Consider the following 21,302-nt stretch of genomic DNA (forward strand, 5'->3'; position numbering starts at 1 on the left):
ATAGTGACTGCCATTGGGTTTCCAAGTCTGTAAATCTTTATGGAAGTAGATGGTCTCATCTTCTTCTTGAGGAGCAGCTGGTGGGTTTGAACCTCTGACCTTCTGGTTACAGCCAAATGCCTTAACCACTACACCACTAGAGCTCCAATTTATATACACATAAATGCAAGTTCTTTATCTGAGCATAGAAATCTCTCACAATTTTGTTTCAGACACTCTAATGTCATCATCAGCCATTCTCCCTGAAGATAAGTATTCCTGCCAAATTCAGACTTTTTCATTTCCTTGGAAAAATCACACATGCCTTCTTTGCACATGTTTTCTCTCTGCCTATGATGCTCTCCTCAAACATTACATTTTTCCCAGTTAATAAGTTCCAATTATTCCATTTGACCCAACTCAAGTGAAACCATTTTGCAAAGTCTTCCTCAGTTTCTTTGGGCAAATGAGTTGTTGGATTCAGAGTATTGACTTTGCTCTATGTCATTTGTATGTACATACTTCATTCAACCAGAATTTGTCTGTCTCTCCCACCAACCCTGTACTCTGAAGCCAGATTCAGACCCTAGCTCCAGCTTAGTGTAAATGTGACATTGATTATGTTTCTATATCTTCTTGAGTTTCTGTTTTCAAAAGTGTAGGATGGAGACAATATAGTATTTGTATTACACGCTTATAACAGTCTTAAAACAGACTTTCATGGGGTACTGTAGAGTGCTTATTAGAAAGGGAAGAACATAATAAATGCTCAGTAACTATTACTATTTCTGTATTATTAGTGCATATAGGAGGTTGCATAGGAGAAGCTCAAAACAGTTTTAATTCATGAATGAATTAACCATTTGTGGGCTCCATAAACTCTATCTACCTGCATATGACATGATACAAACTCTACAAAAAATCTGACAGAAATAGTCCCTGTCCTATAACACAGAAAACACTATAGGTATTATGAGTTTAACTGTATCCCTCTAAAAATATATGTTGAAGCCCTAAGCCCCTTACTTGTGAATATGACATTATTTGGAAATAGAGTTTTTAGCTCTGGTGGTGCTAAAGCATTTGGGTGCTAATCAAAAGGTCAATGGTTCAAACCTACCAGTCACTCTGTGGGAGAAACATGAGGCAGTCTGCTTCTATAAAGATTTACAGCTTTGGAAACTCTATGAGGCAGTTCTACTCTGTCCTATAGGGTTGCTATGAGTTGGACTCACCTCAATGGCAGAGGATTTTTTTTTTTTTTTAATAAAATTAAATTGAGCTCATTAGGGTGGCCCTAGTCCTTATAACAATAGGAAAGGAAACACAGATAGACATAGAGAGATGACAACCATGTTAAGGTAGAGGCAGAGATTAAAGTTATATTGCCAGAGGGCAAGGAACAGCTAGGGAGGGCTACCAGAAGCTGCAAGAGAAGAGGATGGATCCTCCCCTAGAGGTTTTGGAAGGGCCATGACCCTGTCAACAGTTCGATTTGGACTTCTATCCTTTAGGAAGTAGATGGTCAGTGAAAAAGAGGAAGACCCTCAACAAGATGGATTGACACAGTGGCTACAACAATGGGCTCAAGCATAGCAATGATTGTGAGGATGGTGCAGGAATGGGCAGTGTTTCTTTCTGTTATACATTGCGTTGCTATGAGTCAAAACCAACTCCATCTAACAACAACAGCCTTTAGAACTGTGAGAGAATGAATTTCTGGTGTTTTTAGCCACCTAATTTGTTGTCCCTTTTACAGCAGGCCTAGAAAACTAATGCATAACTAAGTAGTAAGCCATGGAATAAATTATAAGTTCCTACACTTAAATTTATGTAAATCAAACGAATCTATTGCCATTCAGTCAATTCCAATTCATAGAGACTCTATGGGACAGAGTAGAACTGCCCCATAGTGTTGCTGAAGCTGTAATCTTTTCTTTTCTTTTTTTTTTTTTTTAATTTATTTTGATTTGGGTGAAAGTTTACAGAGCAAATTCATTTTCCATACAGCGGTTCATACACATTTTGTTTCATGACATCGGCTGCAATTCCCTATAATGTAATAGCTCTCTTCCCACTTCCTCCTCATAGTTACCTCTTCCTTGTGTCCTTCCTTCCCATGCACTCCCAACCTCACCCCCCAAGCTGTCTCCCTATGCAAACACTGCCCTTCTGTTCTTCCATTATTGATTGCTCCAAGGAGTGTTTCTACCTATTGTAAATGTTCACCCCATATGCCTATATAATGCTTGGCTGGTAGCCACAGGAGTGAGTTCAGTCCCAGACCAGAAGGGTAACTAGGGGCCATTGTCTCATGGGTCTCACCAGGCTCTATGAGACCAGTAAACCTGGTCTTTTTTTTTTTTTTTATGATTTTGAGGTTTCTTCTACATTGTTCTCCCACTCTGTCCAGAACTATCCTGGATCTCCTGCACCAGTCCCACTCCAAGTGGTTGACAGTGGTTGACAGTGGAAGACCTGACAGGTCAGGTCTTCTGGCCTCATGGTCACTTAGGCTGAGGATCACATGGACTTCTAGTCCCTTGGACTAATTGTTTCCACACACCTTTGGTTTTCTTCATTCTTCTTTGCTCTGGATGAGCAGAGATCCATTGTTGCATCTAGATGGCTGCTTGCAAATTTTTAAGATCCCACTTGCTACTCACCAAAGTAGGGTATAGAACAATGTTTTTGTGTTATGTTATGCCAATTGAACTTGATAGTCCCTGCAACCAGGGTCCCAAACCCACAGGTCCAACTTCTCACTCCCTCAAGGTAGCTGGCTGTGACCAAGAAGTGCAACTCAATATCAGTTAACTATAACAGATTAACTTAACAGTAGTAACAAGTGCCTCTTTTCCAGTCCTTTCAGTTCACAAAGCTCTGTCACATATGTTATTGTTGTGAGTCCCTTGGAGTCTCTGGATGGTACAAATGGCTAAGTGCTTGACTACTAAGGTGCCTGGGAAGGTAAATGTGGAGATCTGCTTCTGAAAGGTCACAGCCTTTTAAACCCTACGGAGTGTCATGAGTCAGAATCGCTTGAGGACAGTTGGTTTGGTTTCTTGGTTTGGTGAATCCTTCAGGCCCTGAAGGAGCTCTGGTGGCGTACTGCCTAAGGCATTTGACTGCTAACCAGAAAGCTGGTGATTCAAACCCACCAGCTACTCCTCAGAAGGAAGACTGGTCAATTAACTTCCGTAGAGATACACCTCAGAAATTCAAGGAGAGGTTGTTATGAGTTGAAATCGACTCGATGGCAGTGAGGTTAGGTTAGGTTCAGGCCCTGAATGCGTAGGGTATGACTGACACTCTGTATGGTTAAGTGACTCACCCATAGCCTCACACTCTGCCAGTAGCAGAGCACATAGAAGTCTTAGACACCAATCCTGTGCTCTTTCCACATGTAGACCCCACACTATCAACCATGGGGTAACCAGGGGACTAATAACACCATCTGCAAAGGCAACAACTGCACTGACATAGAAAGCTCTTACCCTGTGCCAGGTCCTTTCCATATATCAATTCACTTAATTCTCCAAAACCTCAGTGATATTGGTGCTATTATTATTCCCAATTTATAGAGGAAGACACCGAGACCCGGAGAAGTTAAGTGCCGTGCCCAAAATTATACTATTAATAAGTGGCAGAGCCAGGAAATGAAGGACAATCCAATTCAAAAGCTTACGCATTGTAAAAAACGGAGAAGGGAGCTACAGAAATTAGAAGTTAGGACAATTTTTCTCTTTTAAGCAGCCTGGGCCTTGGACTAGACATTGGCAAGGCTCCTTGGACTTGACTCATGTCAAAAGCAGAGATCTCAACATCACAAAGAACTAAAACAGGTGACAAACATGTAATTGCAGGGCATCATTCTGAGCCTGATTTTAAATGTTCCCTGTTGACAGCAGCATGCCTTATTGCTTTGTATCTAGCCTCCAGAGAATTTAGAAGGAGTCATACTCGAAAGATGATCTTATCAACACTGACTTTGGGAATTGTTCAGAAAATCTTAGTGGTTAGTATCCCTATTACAATTCTAAGAAACAGGGAAAAAAGAAAATGAGAGCTGTTCTTAATGGAGAAGTTGTGCGTGGGCACTCAAGGCCTCACACAAAGAAAATGAACCCCTCTAGGATCATACTTCTGTGTGTCTTGGAGTGACAAACACCACGTGGGTCTACAGCTGTCTCACATACACACATACCCCTCCATAGATCACATCATGTTGGTCTCTAGCTCCAGCTCTATTTCTGGACTTTGTTACCAGTACAAGCCTAATGCCAGACTCTTTGTTTTATTGTGATGTGATGTGGGTACATAGAAGGGCTATGTACTTTAAAAATAGCTAATTATTAATTTAGGAGCTCTGATAGCATAGTGGCTAAGGCACTTGACTGCTAACCAGAAAGCTGGCGGTTCAAACCCACCAGCCACTCCTTGGAAGGAAGGTTGGGCAATCCTATTTCCGTAGTGATACTGCCTCGGAAACCCAAGGAGGGGTCCCTATGAGTAGGGGCCGACTCGACGGCAAATAACAACAATTATTAATTTAAAAAAAAAATAATCTGAAAATCTAACAAAAGTTTTGGCTGATGTTTAGTAGTTTGAATTTCAAGAGTTACTCGATATTCTTGGTTTTTGGGCAGAGCCTGAGCGGGTGTGTGCAAGCGGGTCTGTGTTTCTCTCCTAGCCGTCTTATTTGCATGTGGGACCCGGATTTGTCTTTGGCTTCTTGTATGGTTTGGGATGAGACCCTCACGTCCCAGGGGAGGGGGGCAGGTGTTGCTCCAGTCGAGCGAATGGAACCAAATTACAAGCCCGTCTGTCACCTCCTCTGGGAGAAGGTGGAGGGAGGGAGGGGGTCGGGAATGAAGGAAGGGGGAAGGAGGGGGAGGGGAGAGGCCACTAAGATGGAGAACAGAAAGCCCAGCATCCTGCGGTCACCCAGAAGAATCGGGGACCACACATGACAACTCTTTGCTCTCCTCTTTTGCCTGAAGATGGCTGTCAACAGACAGCAACGTTCGGTCGGTGCCACAGAGAAGGGGAAGTGGGCTGAGCCAGGAGGGGGAGAAATGGCGTGAGCCAGCGACCCTCAGGGCCCTTCTAATGACCCGGCAGTGATCCACAGCCACTTAGGCAGCGTCTATGAGGCGCCAGAGAGCACGTCAGACTGGAATTGTTTTCAACTAAATTGACGTATGTATTTTCTGACTACTGGCTTGGGGGCTGCATCTTTATTCCACTAAGTCTGCTGAAAACAGAAACATCCAACACAATCCATTACCTTAAGCTTTTAGTCTAGAATAATGACTTGCAGACTGGTGAAGCACACACCCCAACACCCACAAACCCCTGAACTGATGTTTTAATTAAGCCCCAACAATTTGCATGTATAGACACAGAGTGCACCGCTGTGATTTTTAGCCCTGGGTGGACACAGCCACTGCGCCTGGGCCGTGATTTGCCCTTCAGTGAGAGCATGTTAACACTGATAAAACAGCCTGGATGTTGCGCAGCTTCATTAACGTTTGGAAGTTATTTTGAGGTTGCCAGATATCACCAGAGCTAATGATGAACACTTTGCTGTCTGGGGCAGCCCCCAGAGATGTTTCTACTGAAGGCCCCAATGAGACAGAACAATGTTACTCTAAGCTACCTGAGTAAAATATAAACAAAGAATGTGAGCTCTTTGTGAAAAACAGTGAATGTGAGTAATAAATTGCCATCATTTTGCTTTCTCTTATAAATAGAGTGATGCAAAGGATATACAAGAGAAGGGGGGGGGGGTTGCTCAAAGCAGACAGAGAGTGGTCCTAATAAGAAACAAGTTCTTGTCAAATCCTCCAGGCATGTATGGAGAAAACAGTGTTTCACATGCCTTATTCTTTATCCCCTCCTCTGGAGTGGGAAAGGTTAAAGAAATTGTCAGTTCCTACTAGCTCTTTCAATAAGAAAAGAACTGAGGCATAGAGTGTTGATGTACCGCAGGTCCAAGAAGAGACAAATTCCTTCCTCTTTCCTTTGACAATAAAATGATTGACAGAGATAATTCCCCATGTGAGAGGGGAAAGAGAATTGCTAGCAGATAATGGGTCATGCTCATATTGTGGCTCGTAAGACTGTCCATCTGATGTCAAGTGATAACTGAAAAGTGAAAAATTAATTCCATTATCCAGATGTTGTTGCTGCTGGATGCCAAAACACCCAGATGTTTCAAAACATCTGGGTATTTGGCAGCATGTTTTTACTATGTTTCCAGATGTTTGGTATTGTGTAGACAAAGACCCAACCTACACATGGAAAAGAAAAATAACTGGGAAGATGGAAACCAAAATTTGATTAAGAGAGCACCAAGAAGGGGAATTAAATGGTGATGGAAGGGAAAAAAGGAGAGACAGGAAATTAAATAAAGAAATAAGTGGAGGAAGGTAAAAATAATAAAAGTCAAATAAGTTTTCAAAAAGAGAACAACTTTCTATATCCTAATAGCTCACCCTTTGGCCTCACTCTTATCGGGCTCCATCTCCATTCAAAAAGCTTCTGCTTTTTCTTGTCTGGGTGATAGGGAAGAGAGGGCAAGATAATGACCATAAAGAAAAGCCCATGAGAGGACCTACAGAAGCATTCTTGGCCCAGGCATTCAGTTTACAACAAAGAGGTGTGACTACAAAGTGGAAAGGTGATTGATATGTTGGGGAGAAGGGGTGGTTATCATATATAGGAAAGAAAAATAAAAATTCCAGTCAAAGACATCCACGTTAAGCAAAGCCCTAAAATGTCCAGGTTAGTCAACTTTGTTTCCGGGTATCAATCAGGATGTTGAGCTGGGTGCAGACAGAGCCAGCAATGATGTGACAGAAAGAAAGGGTAATTGAGTGGGGGAAGGTTGTACAATTTGGTGACAGATTTAGAGGAGGGGACATGATGTGATTGAGGTGATGGTAAGAGTAAGTGTGAGGCTTTCAGAACAGCTCACAAAGCCTTCTGTAATTCCCAAGCTGTCTGTTATCTATGAAATGCAAATCAGGAGGGGAGTGACATCATGTCAGATTATGGCCACAGGGAGTAATTATTTAGACATTAAAGGCTATTGAAGGGAGTGGTTGACAATATTAATGATGTCCAGATGGACAGAGTGTGATGCTAAAATTATTTTCTAGTACAAAGAACAAGGGAATTTTATCAGGCTTACTTACTCTTCTATTGGACCAGTCTGTATCTCTTGGAGGTTTGCCCCTCAAAGAGATGGTGACATCAAGAGGTGGCCTCTGAAATCAAACCAAATTGAGGTTTGCAGAAGGAACTGAATTCTCTAGCTCCTAGGAGGAAAGGCACAATCAATATGCAAAACATTCACATAGTAATTATGATGATAAAAGGAGGAAATTATCTCAGGATAGTGTATATGACAAGCTGGTGATTGGAAAGCCTTCTCTGCCAACAGTCCTCCTGCCCCATCCCATTCTGCTTTTCATACATGGAAGCATACAACAACTTGTGCTCTTCATGGCACTCTTCCCTTCCCATCCCCACCCTCACAATACACACACTAATACAGACATCTTGGCCCTTAATGCTGGTTTTGGCTGCATAATTCCAGGTAAAGGCATGCTCAACCTTGGATACACATAGTCTATGTCAGGAGGAATGAACCTGGCTGAGACCACAATGTGAATTTTTGTTTTCCCTAGGAAAGTGGAAACCACATCCCAGGATCTAAATTGGGAAAGGTCCACAGGAGATGAATGGTAGGTTATGGATTGAATTGTGTCTCCCACAAAATATGTATTGTCAATTCTGATCCCTATATCTGCTAACCAAAATGTTGGTGGTTCAAACCCACCAGCTGCTCCTTGGGAGGAAGATGAGCCAATCTACTTTCATAAAGAGTTATGGACTTGGGAACACAATGAGTATTGCTATGAGCCAGAATGGATTTGATGGCAGTTGGCTTGGTTTTGGGACTGTACCTGTGGTAAGAGCCCTGGTGGCACGGTGGTTAAATTGCTTGGCTGCTAACCAAAAGGCTGGTGGTTTGAGCCCACCAGTCCCTCTGTGGGAGATAGATATGGCAGTCTGATTCAGTAAAGATTTATAGCCTTGAAAACCTATGAGACAGTTCTACTCTCTCCTATAGGGTTGCTATGAGTCAAACTCAACTTGATGGCAGTGGGTTTGGTTTTGATTTTACCAATGGAGTGCTAACCAGAAGGCTGGAAGTTCAAACCCACCAGCCACTCCACAGAAGGAAGGTTGGGCAATCTATTTGCATAGTGATACTGTCTCAGAAACCCAAGGAGGGGTTGTTATGAGTGGGGTCCAGCTGGATGGCACATAACAACAACAACAACATAATCCCATTTGGGAATGGATTTCTCTTGTTATGTTAATGAGGAAGTATTGATACAGGGTGTGTCTTTTGAGATATAAAAGACCAGATTAAGCAAGCAAGCAAGCAATCACAAATAGAGGGGAAGATACGTACATGCTACATGATCACCAAAGAACTAGAAGCTGAAAAGAGACAAGCCTTTCTACTTTCCATTAATAGCCAAACACAAACCATTTGTGCCAGGTATATTACAAGCCCTCAGTAAATATCTGAATTATGAACTGGAGGAAATTATTGGAAGACTTTCCAAATTTTCAAGAGCTTAACATGTAAGCCTGATGGAGAGAAATAAAAGTTTTTGTGAAAGCATTAAATACATTATTATGGAGGATAATACCAAAACCAAACTCACTGCCCTGGAGTCAAATCCAACTCATCGTGACCCCACCTTGGGTTTCTAAGGCAGTATCACTATGGAAGTAGATTGCCCAATCTTCCTTCCGAGGAGTGACTGGTAGGTTTGAACCACCAGCCTTCTGGTTAGCAGTCAAATGCCTTAGACACTATGCCACCAGAGCCCCTATTATGGAGGATAATAACTGATAAATAAAGAAGTACCCAGTGATTTGGAACAGAAAATAGCTAGGAAGAAACTTCCAGTAAGATGGAAGAATAGGCAGACAAATGACACAGACCCTCTTCAACAAAGAAAAGAAAAACCAATTGATAGAAATATGCAAGATAATCCTGGAGCCCTGAGCTTTGAAAGGAACTATACAGAAGTGGATTAGGCACCAACTAGTGGAAAAACCTGAACAAAAACAGTGAGTACAGAGACGGTTGGAGCTGCAGACTGGCAACTACTCTGATGGGATCAACAGCCTGAATATTTCCAAGTGGTGTTGGGACCTGAGAATTGACCTAAAGATCAGCCCTGGTCACCATGGGCTGCAGGGATGACTGCGCTGGTGGCCTATGACTAGGAAGGGAAACAGCAAGGAGGGAGACAACTCGAGCTGTTGACTTTCTTTTGTCCAGAAGGTGCAGCCATTTTGAATGTTTACAAGCAGTGGTCATTTTGGATATTTAAAGTGACCGAGGGCATAGCCATTTCGAATCTTTACAAGTGACAACAACTTTGGATTTTAAAGTGATAGCGTTCTCATTCGGATTCCGGGGACCTAAGCTCTGGTAGCATAGTTCCTAAGGCACTTGACTGCTAACCAGAAAGCTGGCAGTTCAAACCCACCAGCCACTCCTCAGAAGGAAGGTGGGGCAATATACTTCCATAGTGATACTGCCTCAGAAACCCAAGGAGGGGTCGTTATGAGTTGGGTCCGACTCAATGGCACATAACAACAACAACAACAACAACAACAACAAGTATAGGCTCTGTTTGCCAGGGTCAGCAAGGACATACAAGAGGCTGACAACAGGAAAGGAGACAGGTCATGAGTGTATAAGTGCTGTCAGGTAGTGAATAGAGGAGCACAGCATAGTACCCTGCTTGCATAGATAACATACAAACAAAACAAAGAAAATGAAAATCGTGAGCAAGTCACTCCAACATACAATCTCCAATTAAATATAAACACAAAAAGATCACAATGCCTCAGAGACCACAGGGCATCACAGTCCACACAAAGAAGCAAGATAATGCAGGAGAAACAAAGGACTGGGATACAGATCCAAAACATATCCCCGAGGAAGATGCAGCATTGGAACTTCCTGATAAGGAATTCAAAAGAATTATATTTAGGTATCTTCAAAGGACTGAGAGACATATCAAGGAAAACACAGACAAAATCCTAGAAAAATTTCAGAAGAAAATACAAGAACAAAATGACAAAATAAAAGAAAAATTAGAAATGATTCAAAATCTACAGATAAAAATCCAGAAGATTAATACTAAATTATCAGAAATAGATAATACATTGAAAGGGCAAAGGAGTAGAATTGATGTAATGGAAGACAGAATTAATGAGATTGAAGACAAATACCTGAATACTTCTTTGGAAAGGGATCACTCAGAAAAAAAGATCAAAACAAAATGAAGAAAGCCTAAGGTTCATGTGGGATACCATCAAAAGGAACAACCTATATGTCATTGGAATTTCAGAACCAGAAGAGACAAATAAAACCACAGAGAAAATTGTCCAAGATTTGTTGGAAGAGAACTTCCCTGATATGATAAAAGGTGAGAATATATCCATTCAAGAAGTCCAATGAATGCCAAATAGGATAGACCCCAAAAGAAAAGCACCAAACATATCATCATTACATTCACCAAAACCAAAGACAAAGAAAGAATCATGAGAGCAGCATGGGAAAAATGAAAAGTTAACTTACAAGGGGCAACCAATAAGACTAAGCTCAGATTTCTCAACCATGCAGGCGAGATGACAATGGGATGGTATATATAAAACCCTGAAAGAGAAATATTTCCAACCAAGAATTATGTACCCAGAAAAATTGTCCCTCAGATATGATGGTGAAATTAGGACATTTCCAGATAAGAGAAATTAAGGGAATTTGTTAAAACCACACCAACTTTACGAGATGCTAAAGGGAGTCCTTTGAACTGAGAACCAACAACAGCCAATAACAAATGACCATTAACACACATGATGACATAACCCAGAAACCAACCCAGCTATGGAACTATACAAAGTAAATAAGCCTACAAGATTGTAAACAGGGAACCAGAAACATCAATTGACAAATGAGGACAACTACAAACCAAAGAGAGGGAAAAAACTGTGTCATTACAGAATTTCTAGATGGTAAGGATGTCAAGACAACTACAAGATAGAATGGACTGTTATAAACTTGTAAATCTATAAATAAAGAAAACTATAAATCACAGGGTAACCTCAAAGAAAAATGATAAACCTTCACATCAAAATAAAAAAGAGGACCAGCAAAAGTGCACAAATATTTAGCAAACACTAAAACAATAACAACAAAGGAAGTGATAACACGATTCATAAACAAAACAAGCTCAGCATAGAAAATTATATGGAACAAAGAAACTGACATCACAAAAAAGCACATAACAAAAATGACAGCAACAAATTCATATTTGCCAATAATTACATATCTGGCAAGGGACTTATCCCTAAGATTTATAGAAAACTCCAACAACTCAACACTAAAGGAATTAACAATCCAATTGAAAAATGGGCAGAAGACATGAATAGACACTTCACCAAGGAGGATATTCAGGTGGCCAGCTAATGCATGAAGAGATGTTCACAATCACTTGCCATCAGAGAGATGCAAATCAAAACAAGGAGATACCGTCTCACCCCAGCACTGATGACAAGGGTTCAACAAGACAGAAAATAACAAATGCTGGTGGGGATGTGGAGAGATTGGGATTCTCATACACTGCTGGTGGGACTGTGAAGTGATACAACCACTGTAGAAAGCAATATGGCAATTCCTTAGAAAGTTGGACTTGGGGATATCATTTGACCCAGCAATCCCATTACTAGGTATATATCCTAGAGAGGTGAGAGCCAGGATAAGAACAGATACATGCACACTCATGTTCATCACAGCACTATTTGCAATAGCAAAAAGATGGAAACAACCTTCGTGCCCATCAGCGGAAAAGTGGATACACATAATGGAATGTTATGCAGCACTAAAGAATAATGTAGAGTCTGCAAAACACCATATAATATGGATGAATTTGGAGGACATTATGCTGAGTGAAATAAGCCAATCACAAAAGGACAAATATAGTATTAGTTTGTTGTGGTGGTGGGTCAAGGAAATGTTTATATATGGAAGGAAATTTTTTTGTTGGTTGCCAGTGGTAGGAGAGGAGGGGAGGGAACACTGCAAAAAAAAAAAAAAAAAAAAATGCATTGTCCCATGTCACTCTAGTTTTGTATTTTTCACTTCACATAAATTATATTTCAATAAAATGCATTAAAAAATAGCTAGGAAGCGGATCAGGCATGAAAGACGTTGTCTTGTCTATTTAAAAAAAAAAACAACACTGCAATTGTATTGATTTAGACTCACAGTGACCCTTTACTCACTGCCATCGAGTCAGATCCAACTCATAGTTTCCCATCCTTGGGTTTCTGAGGCCGTATCTCTACAGAAATAGATTGCCCACTCTTCCTTCCCTGGAGTGACTGGTGGGTTTGAATCACCAGTCTTCTGGTTAGCAGATAAATGCCTTAGGCACTTCGCCACCAGAGTAAAACTGGCCTCCATAGGATTTGAAAGGCTGTAAATCTTTACTGAAACAGTCTGCCTTATCTTTCTCTCACAGAGTGGCTGATGATTTCAAACAGGATCATTTTGGTTAGTAGCCAAATGCTGTAACCATTACACCACCAGAACTTGTCTTGTTCACGTGACTGTTCAATTCAGTTATTTTAGTTCAATTCAGCAGATATTTACTGAATATCAGTGTACCATTGTGCATCATAGACAGTATTAATAGGAAAAATAACATACAATATTAAGATACTCCCGCTGCCATTGAGTCTATTCTGATTCATAACAACCCCCATTGGGTTTCTAAGGCTATAAATGTTTATGAAAGTAGATTGCCCCATCTTCCTCCTGAGGAGGAGCTGTTGGGTTGGAGCTGACTGCCTTCGGGTTAGCAGTCAAATGCCTTATACAATATTAAGAGAAGAAGATAACTATTTTGCAGAACGTACATAAGACTTTGGTGTTTGGAACACGTGAATGGAAAGTGTCAGTAGTTCAAATAGAAAGCAGTACAGCATCATGGTTTAAATCAGGAAATGGCAATATTTCACAACACCTGAAAATTATAGGAAATTTCATTAGAAACAGCCACTCCCATTCGTTTACATATTGTTTATAGTTGCTCCTATGCTACAATGGTAGAATTGAGTAGTTGCAACAGAACCTACATGGCCCACAAATAAATACCTGAAATATTTACTATCTGTCCCATTACAGAAAGTTTGCCACTACTACGTGCTAACTATCCTTTCACCATACTTATTCACTCTATGCAGAGCAAATCATCCGAGAAGCTGGACTATATGAAGAAGAACATGGCATCAGGACTGGAAGAAGACTCATTAACAACCTGCCATAAGCATATGACACAACCTTGCTTGCTGAAAGTGAAGACGACTTGAAGCACTATTACTGAAGATCAAAGACTACAGCCTTCAATGTGGATTACATTTCAACATAAAGACAACAAAAATTCTCACAGCTGGACCAATAAAGAACTACATGATAGACAGAGAAAAGATTGAAGTTGTCAAGGATTTCATTTTACTTGGATCCACAATCAATGCCTATGGAAGCAGCAGTCAAGAAATCAAGCGATGTGTTGCATTGGGCTGATCTGTTGCAAAAGATGTCTTTGAAGTGTTAAAGAGCAAAGATCTCACTTTGAAGATTAGGGTGCAATTGACCAAGCCATGGTATTCTCAATTGCCTCACATACATGTAAAATTTGGACAATAAACAAGGAAGAACACAAAGGAATTGATACATTTGAATGATGGTGTTGTTGAAGAATACTGAATATATCATGGACTGTTAGAAGAATAAACAAATCTGTCTTGGAGGAAGTATGGCTGGAATGTTCCTTAGAAGCAAAATGGCCAGACTTTGTCTATGATACTTGGAACATGTTATCAGGAGGGACTGGTCCCTGAAGAAGAATATCATGCTTGGTAAAGTATGGAAAAAAAGGGGAAGACCCTTGATGAGATGGATTGACACAGTTACTACAACAGTGGGCTCAAGCATGGCAATGAGTGTGAGGATGGCACTGGACTAGGTGTTTCGTTCTGTTGTACATATGGTCACTATGAGTCAAAACTGACTTCATGGCACCTAACAACAACAGCAACACTTGCTGGCTGTGTGACTTTGATTAAGTCACTTAACTCTGTACTTTGGTTTTACCAACTATAAAATGGATACAATAGTACCTTATTTGGGAGCTCTGATAGCATAGTGCATAAGGCACTTGACTGCTAATCAGAAGGCTGGTGGTTCAAACCCATTAGCCACTCCTCAGAAGGAAGATGGGGCAATCTACTTCCGTAGTGAAGTAACCCAAGTTTCTGCCTCAGAAACCCAAGTAGGGGTCACTATGAGTTGGGTCTGACTCCACGGCACATAACAAGTACCTTCTTCAAAGGGCTTTGAAAGAAATAATACATACAAAATGTTGAGAACGGTGGCTGGCTATAATAGGTGCTCACTAAGGGCACCATTATTCAAATGAATCATCTTGACTTCCTATTCAGTATGGAGACTAAGCATCAGCTTAGCTAAATAATACACATAAAGTGCTTAGAAATCCTGGCATGCAGACAGTAGATGGGACACAACTGGTGGAGAAAGTGCAGCCTTAAGCAGCATTTTGCCAAGGAAACCTATAGAAGTTTAGTCTCAGACTCAAAAACCAAAGGCTGACATGGGCTCTGACGCTGTCACAGGGTAATTAATTAAAGAACTGCACTAGAAACAGCTAAGCCAGTCCAACTCCCTTCACCCCCTTTTGAGGTCTATGTGGCTGCAAGCAATGACTTTTACCCGCAGAAAACAGATGTAGTGAGCCAAATCGTGGCCCCTCCAAAGATATGTCAATGTTCTAATCCCTGGAACCTGTGAATGTTGCCTTATGTGACAAAAGTGAGATTCAGTAGAGGATCTTGAGAGTAGGGGATCATTCGGGTGGGCCCTCAGAACAATCACAAGTACACTAATTAGAAAAAGAAGTAGAGGAAGTTTGGGGACAGGCACACAGAGAAGAGCAGGAAGGGATGTGAACATGGCGGCAGAGATTGGAGTTATGCTGCCACAAATCAAGAACCTGGGACCACCAGAAACTGGAAGAGGCAAGGAATGGATTTTCCCCCAAAGCCTTCAGGGGGAGAATGTAGCCTTCCCGACATCTTAATTTTGGACTATGTCCTGAAGAACTGTGATAGAATAAATTTCTGTTGTTTTAAAACACCTAATTTGTGGTGATTTGTTACCACAGGAAATTAGAACAACAGAGTATGCCAAGAAGCACTCCACATTCAGAGTAAGGACTCCTCTTAATTATGGCATCTGTAAAACCTTAACCTTCCCCGTCAGCCCTACTAGCCTGATTGCTTTCTTCAAAGATATCTGCCCCAGCCCTATATAAGACCTGGCCATTTACACAAAGTCAGAAGTCAACCCTGACCTTCAAGAGAGAAGTCTGATTGGGAAATAGACTACGGGATGTTTCAGCCTCCATAAAGGTTCAAATCTTAGGCTCTTACAGAGAACCCAATTTTAAAAATGGCAAAAGCTTTAGTTAGTAATTTCATCAAAAAAGAGATGTGATGGCAGGTAAGAACATGCAAAGATGGTCGATATCATTAGTTATTAGGAAAATGCAAATTAACACTGGAATGAGACATCACTACACAACTATTAGAATACCTTCAAACAAACAAACAAAAACAGCCAATAATACCAAGTGCTGTCAGGGGTGCTGAGCAACTGGAACTCATACATTGCTAGTGGGAAGGCACGGCCACTTTGTGAAACAGTTTGCCAGTCTCTTATAGAACTAAGAATACACTTACCATGTTATGGTTATTAGCTACCATCAAGGAGGCTCTGAGCATTGGTAATCCCATGCACAATGAAATCTGACTGTTGCGATCCACATGATTTTCAGAAGTAGATTGTCAGGACTTTCATCCTGGTCTGTTTTCACTTGCAAGCTCTCCTAAAACCTATTCAGCATCTGTGGTAGTTGAGGGTATGTATCAACTTGGCTGGGCTTGGTTTTGAGTGGCTGAGCAGCTGGATGTAGTTATTCCCCATGATGAGACTGGTAATCAGCTCCATGGTGGAATCTACTGGAGCAGCTGAGTAGCTGCCTTAGGGATGTGATCTGCTTCCAGTATATAAGGAGAAGCTTTGGAAATGGTCTCAGCAGCTTTTTGGTACATTTGGATACTACATGCAGCTGAGTCTTTAATCAGCAGCCTTCCATGCCCTGCAGATCTTGGGACTTTTTCTGAACTTGAATTAGTGGTCTGCCACTTGATAATCTTGGGACTGTGCCTTTTCACTTGTCAACTTTAAGTTTGTCAGCCTCAGCAGGAAGCAACTACCTGATTTAAGAAAAGCCTCCTGTTCCAGTGGGCCAGGAGCAAGAGACAGAGCTGAAGTCCAAGATTGAAGGGCTTTCACCCAGTTCCTAGGGTTTGGCACTTTGAACTCAGACTTCTGGCCTCTTAAACTTTAAAAAATAAATCCCTATTTGTTAAAGCCACCCATTTGTAGTATTTTCTGTTAGAGTGGCAAGAAGTAACCAAAACAGCATTATAGCAACACACATGCCTCCACTGATAGACAGATTGTGGCTGTTTTTGAAGTGCATTGGCCAGGAATCTAACTTGGGTCTTCCTCATGGAAGATGAGAATTGTACCATTGAACTACCATTGCTCTCTATTCATTTACCATAAGACCTAGCAATCCCACTTCTATGCATTTTACTCAAAAGAAATGAAAACATATGACCACACAAAGACATGTACACGAATGTTTACTTGTGTGTGCTATTAATGATATTGTTTGATAATTTCCACATTCTATTGGATCACCTTTCTTTGGAATGGCTACAAATATGGATCTCTTCCAGTTGGTTGGCCAGGTAGCTGTCTTCCAAATTTCTTGGCATGGACAAGTAAGTGCCTCCAGCATGGCATCTGTTTGTTGGAACATCTCAATGGATATTCCGTCAATTTCTGGAGCCTTGTTTTTTGCCATTTCCTTCAGTGCAACTTTGACTTCTTCCTTCAATACCATCAGTTCTTGATCATATGCCACCTCCTGAAATGGATGAACATTGACCAATTCTTTTTGGTACAATGACTCTGTGTATTCCCTTCCATCTTCTCTTGATGTTTCCTATGTCATTCAATATTTTGCCCATAGAATCTTTCAATCTGCAACTCAAGGCTTGGATTTTTTCTTCAGTTCTTTCAGCTTGAGAAATGCTGAGCATGTTCTTCCCTTTTGGTTTTCTAATTCCAGGTCTTCGCACATTTCATTATAATAATTGACTTTGTCTTCTCTAGCTGTTCTTTAAGATCTTCTGTTCAGGTCTTTTATCTTGTCATTTCTTCCATTTGCTTTACCTATAATCCATTTAAGAACAAGTTTCAGAATCTCTTCCAGCATTAGTTTTGGTCTTTTCTTCCTTTCCTGTCTTTTTAATGACCTTTTGGTTTCTTCGTGGATGATGTTCTTGATGTCATCCCACAATTCATCTGGTTTTCAGACTGGTGTTCAATGTGTCAAATCTATTCTTTAGATGGTCTCTGAACTCAGGTGGCATATAATCAAGGTCATATTTTTGCCTTTGTGGAGTTGTTTTCATTTTCTTCAGCTTCAGCTTTTACTTGCATATGAGCAGTTGATAGTTTGCTGCACAGTCAGCTCCTTGCCTTGTTTTGGCTAAAGATGTTGAGCTTCTCCATTACCTCTTTCCACAGATATAGTCAATATGATTTCTGTGTATTCTATCTGCCACAGTCCATGTGTACAGGCACTGTTTAGGTTGTTGAAAAAAGATATTTGCAATGAATAAGTCATTGGTCTTACAAAATTCTATCATATGATCTCCAGCATCATTTCTATCACCAAGGCCATATTTTCCAACTACTGGTGATTCTTCATTTCCAACTTTTGCATTCCAATCACCAGTGATAATCAAGATGTCTTGATTACATGTTTGATCAATTTCAGACTGCAGAAGTTGGTAAAAATCTTCAATTTCCTTATCTTTGGTGTCGGTGGTTGGTGCATAAATTTGAATAATAGTAGTATTAACTGGTCTTCCTTGTAGGTCTATGGATATTATCCTATGACTAACAAATCCTATTTTATCACTGATAGATTGTCCCTCAAGTTAGAAGGCACTCAAAATATGACTGCAGAAGAGCTGCCTCCTCCAAGTAGACCCTAATGATGTGGATGGAGTAAAGCTTTTGGGACCTCCGTTGGCTGATGTGGGACAACTCAAAATGAGAAGAAACAGTTGGAAATATCCTTTAATAATCAGAAAAATGGAAAGTACAAAGTATGAATCTAGGAAAATTGGAAGTGGTCAAAAATGAAATGGAATGCATAAAATACATATAGATCAATATTCTAGACATTAGTGAGCTGAAATGGACTGGTTTGGGCCATTTTGAATCAGACAACCATATGATCTACTGTGCCAGGAGAGACAAATTAAGAGGAATGGCGTGGCATTCATCGTCACAAAGACTGTTTCAAGGTCTATCCTGAGCTTTATTCAAAATAGCCCTAAAATGGAAAGGGCCCAAATGTCCATCAGCTAATGACTGAATAAACAAATTGTAGTTGATTCACAATGGAATGCCACTTAGCAATAGAACTGTTGATATGAGCAATTTCAAAAGTGTTATGCCAAATGAAAGAAGTCAGACACAAAAGGCTACACACTGTATTATTCCATATATCTGATATTCTAGAAAAGGTAGAAACATAGGCACAAGAACAGACCAGCAGCTACTAGGGTTTGGGCACAGGGGTGGGAATTGACTACAAAGGAGTATGAGGGGACTTTTTGGGGTGGTGGAAATATTCTATATCTTGATTGTAGTAGTTTATAAGACTGTATATGTTTGTCAAAACTCAACAAATTATGCTTCTAAAAGGAACATTTTCTTCTGAATGTACATTATATCTCCAAATCTGACTTTAAAAAACAGCACTCTAGAAGAACTTCCAGAAAATTGAAACTTCAATATAGATACATTTTTTCTATAATCACGAAGGGAAGTAGAAATGATCTAAGATAAATTTTAATAAGAGAATTCTTAAATTATAAAATGGCCCAAATGCTGTGAAGTCCTAATAAAAATTTTAAAATTTATTATTTAATACATGATCTGAGAGTGCTGAAGAAACGTTGTGTTCACAAAAGCTGGCACAGATTGAATAATAGAAAGTGATGTAAAATTAACTTTAATTTCCTTTTCCTTAAGCTTGTGTTTAGATGTCCCATTTATTTAAAAAAAAAAAAATGTCATCTTCTGGACTGGGCTATTATTATTGCTTCACCCATCTCTCTAACAGATTTATACCAGAAAAAAAATCAACATCTTTTCTATGTTTATACCTTTAAACTAGGGGAATCAAATTGAAAATAACAGTTTGAATTTTAAGTGTGACAGAGTCCTAGGATGCTTGACTGAGCTCCAAGGAAACTGAGGAACTAGGACTTCAAGTCACAATTGGGGATGTAGATGTATTAACTAAGCCGAACACCCAACATGCAGTGAATGGGGATCTTGGGCCCTGGGAAAGTCTCATACTGTTAATAAACCAAAACTAAACCCACTGCCATGGAGTTGATTCAGACTGATAGCAACACTTTAAGATAGAGTAGAATTGCCCCATAGAGTTTCCAAGGCAGTAAGTCTTAACAGAAGCAGACTGTCTCCTGTTTCTTCCCCAGAGCAGCTTGTGTGTTCAAACTGACGATCTTTTGGTTAACAACTGAATGCTTTAACCACTATGCCACCAGAGCTCCTTACTGTTAATAAAGGTGGAAGATATTTCTTGATGTTTTCACAGTGACTTGAACTTGGAGACTAGAATTTTAAAAGTAAGGAAGGGTTTAGTTTGTAAGATAATATCTTTCTCTACAGAATTTCCCCCCTTTTTTGAGAAAAGAAATTAATAAAATGTGTTCAAAGTTTAGATACTGTGTATATTTTAGCTCAGAATGAATTATAGAAACAACCAGTTCAAGAGGCCATATCTTCTCTCCCTTCCAAGACTTTATTAGAATTATAGTAAAGGGATAAAAGTAGGTATAAATTCAAGACAATGAACAACACAGTAGGAGAGGCATTAGCAAAAACAAAAGAAAACAGTGATCTCAACACATTTTAGATAGTAGACAGAAGCTTATTGGCAGATGAGCAGAACTGGGGAAGCCCCAGTCTCAACTACATGCTGAGGGGACTTCATCAGAGGATATGCTCAGCAAATGCTCACAGAGTCTCAAGCTATTAATGGCAGATACAGTGAGGGATAGAAGTGAAAAGTAGCACTGTATATTGAAGAAGTAAATGAAGATCCAAATATATTTATATATGGGATAGACAAACTATGTGTCATTCCTATCCTTACTCATACTCCATGTGAAAACACAGATATTTACTTCCAGGCAAAAGATAGTAGAATTCTTCTTGATTTCTTTAGAATATAACTACCTTGTACCCTAAAGTAAACCCTCCTTTAGGCAGCCCTTGACATAGTATTAAATTCCTACACTTTATTCTGAAATAAAGGGCAACAATCAACAATCTCACCTGCAAGTATAGAGCTAATAGTCAAACTTTTTATTCTCTAATTAAAAAAAAAAAGGAAACCTGCAAACAGCCATCCACCACCAGATGTCTGAAGGACACCTGCAAACATTAAGAAAATATAATGGCGGAATTAAAAAAAGATCATTCAGGAAATAGAAGATAAGTTTAAAAATCCCTCTAATTGGTATCCTTGAGAGATCCTTTTCTTTATTCATGATTATGGGGTTTATTAGGGAAGTAATAGTTTATAATTCAGCCTTAGGAACGTGCTCAGGGTACAGTTAATAACACACATAAAGCACTTGGGCTGCTTGGCTTGGCTTTCAGGGCTAGCTTTATTTTAAGGCTGGGCCCCAAAGAGGCAGGTGCAGAGTGGTTAGGAACAACTAAGGGAGGAGCTCTTGTGCATAGTGCCTAAGGCACTTGACTGCTAACCAGAAGCTGGCAGTTCAAACCCACCAGCTATTCCTCGGAAAGCAGGTGGGGCAATCTACTTCCATAGCGATACTGCCTCAGAAACCAAAGGAGGAGTTGCTGAGTTGGATTTTTTTTTTTTTTTTTATTAGGATTTGGGTGAAGATTTACAGAGTAAATTCACTTTTCATACAACAGTTCA

This window comes from Orycteropus afer, unplaced genomic scaffold (assembly GCF_000298275.1).
Source record: "Orycteropus afer afer isolate SDZICR_OR568_19922 unplaced genomic scaffold, OryAfe1.0 scaffold00010, whole genome shotgun sequence".
Classification (NCBI taxonomy): domain Eukaryota; kingdom Metazoa; phylum Chordata; class Mammalia; order Tubulidentata; family Orycteropodidae; genus Orycteropus; species Orycteropus afer.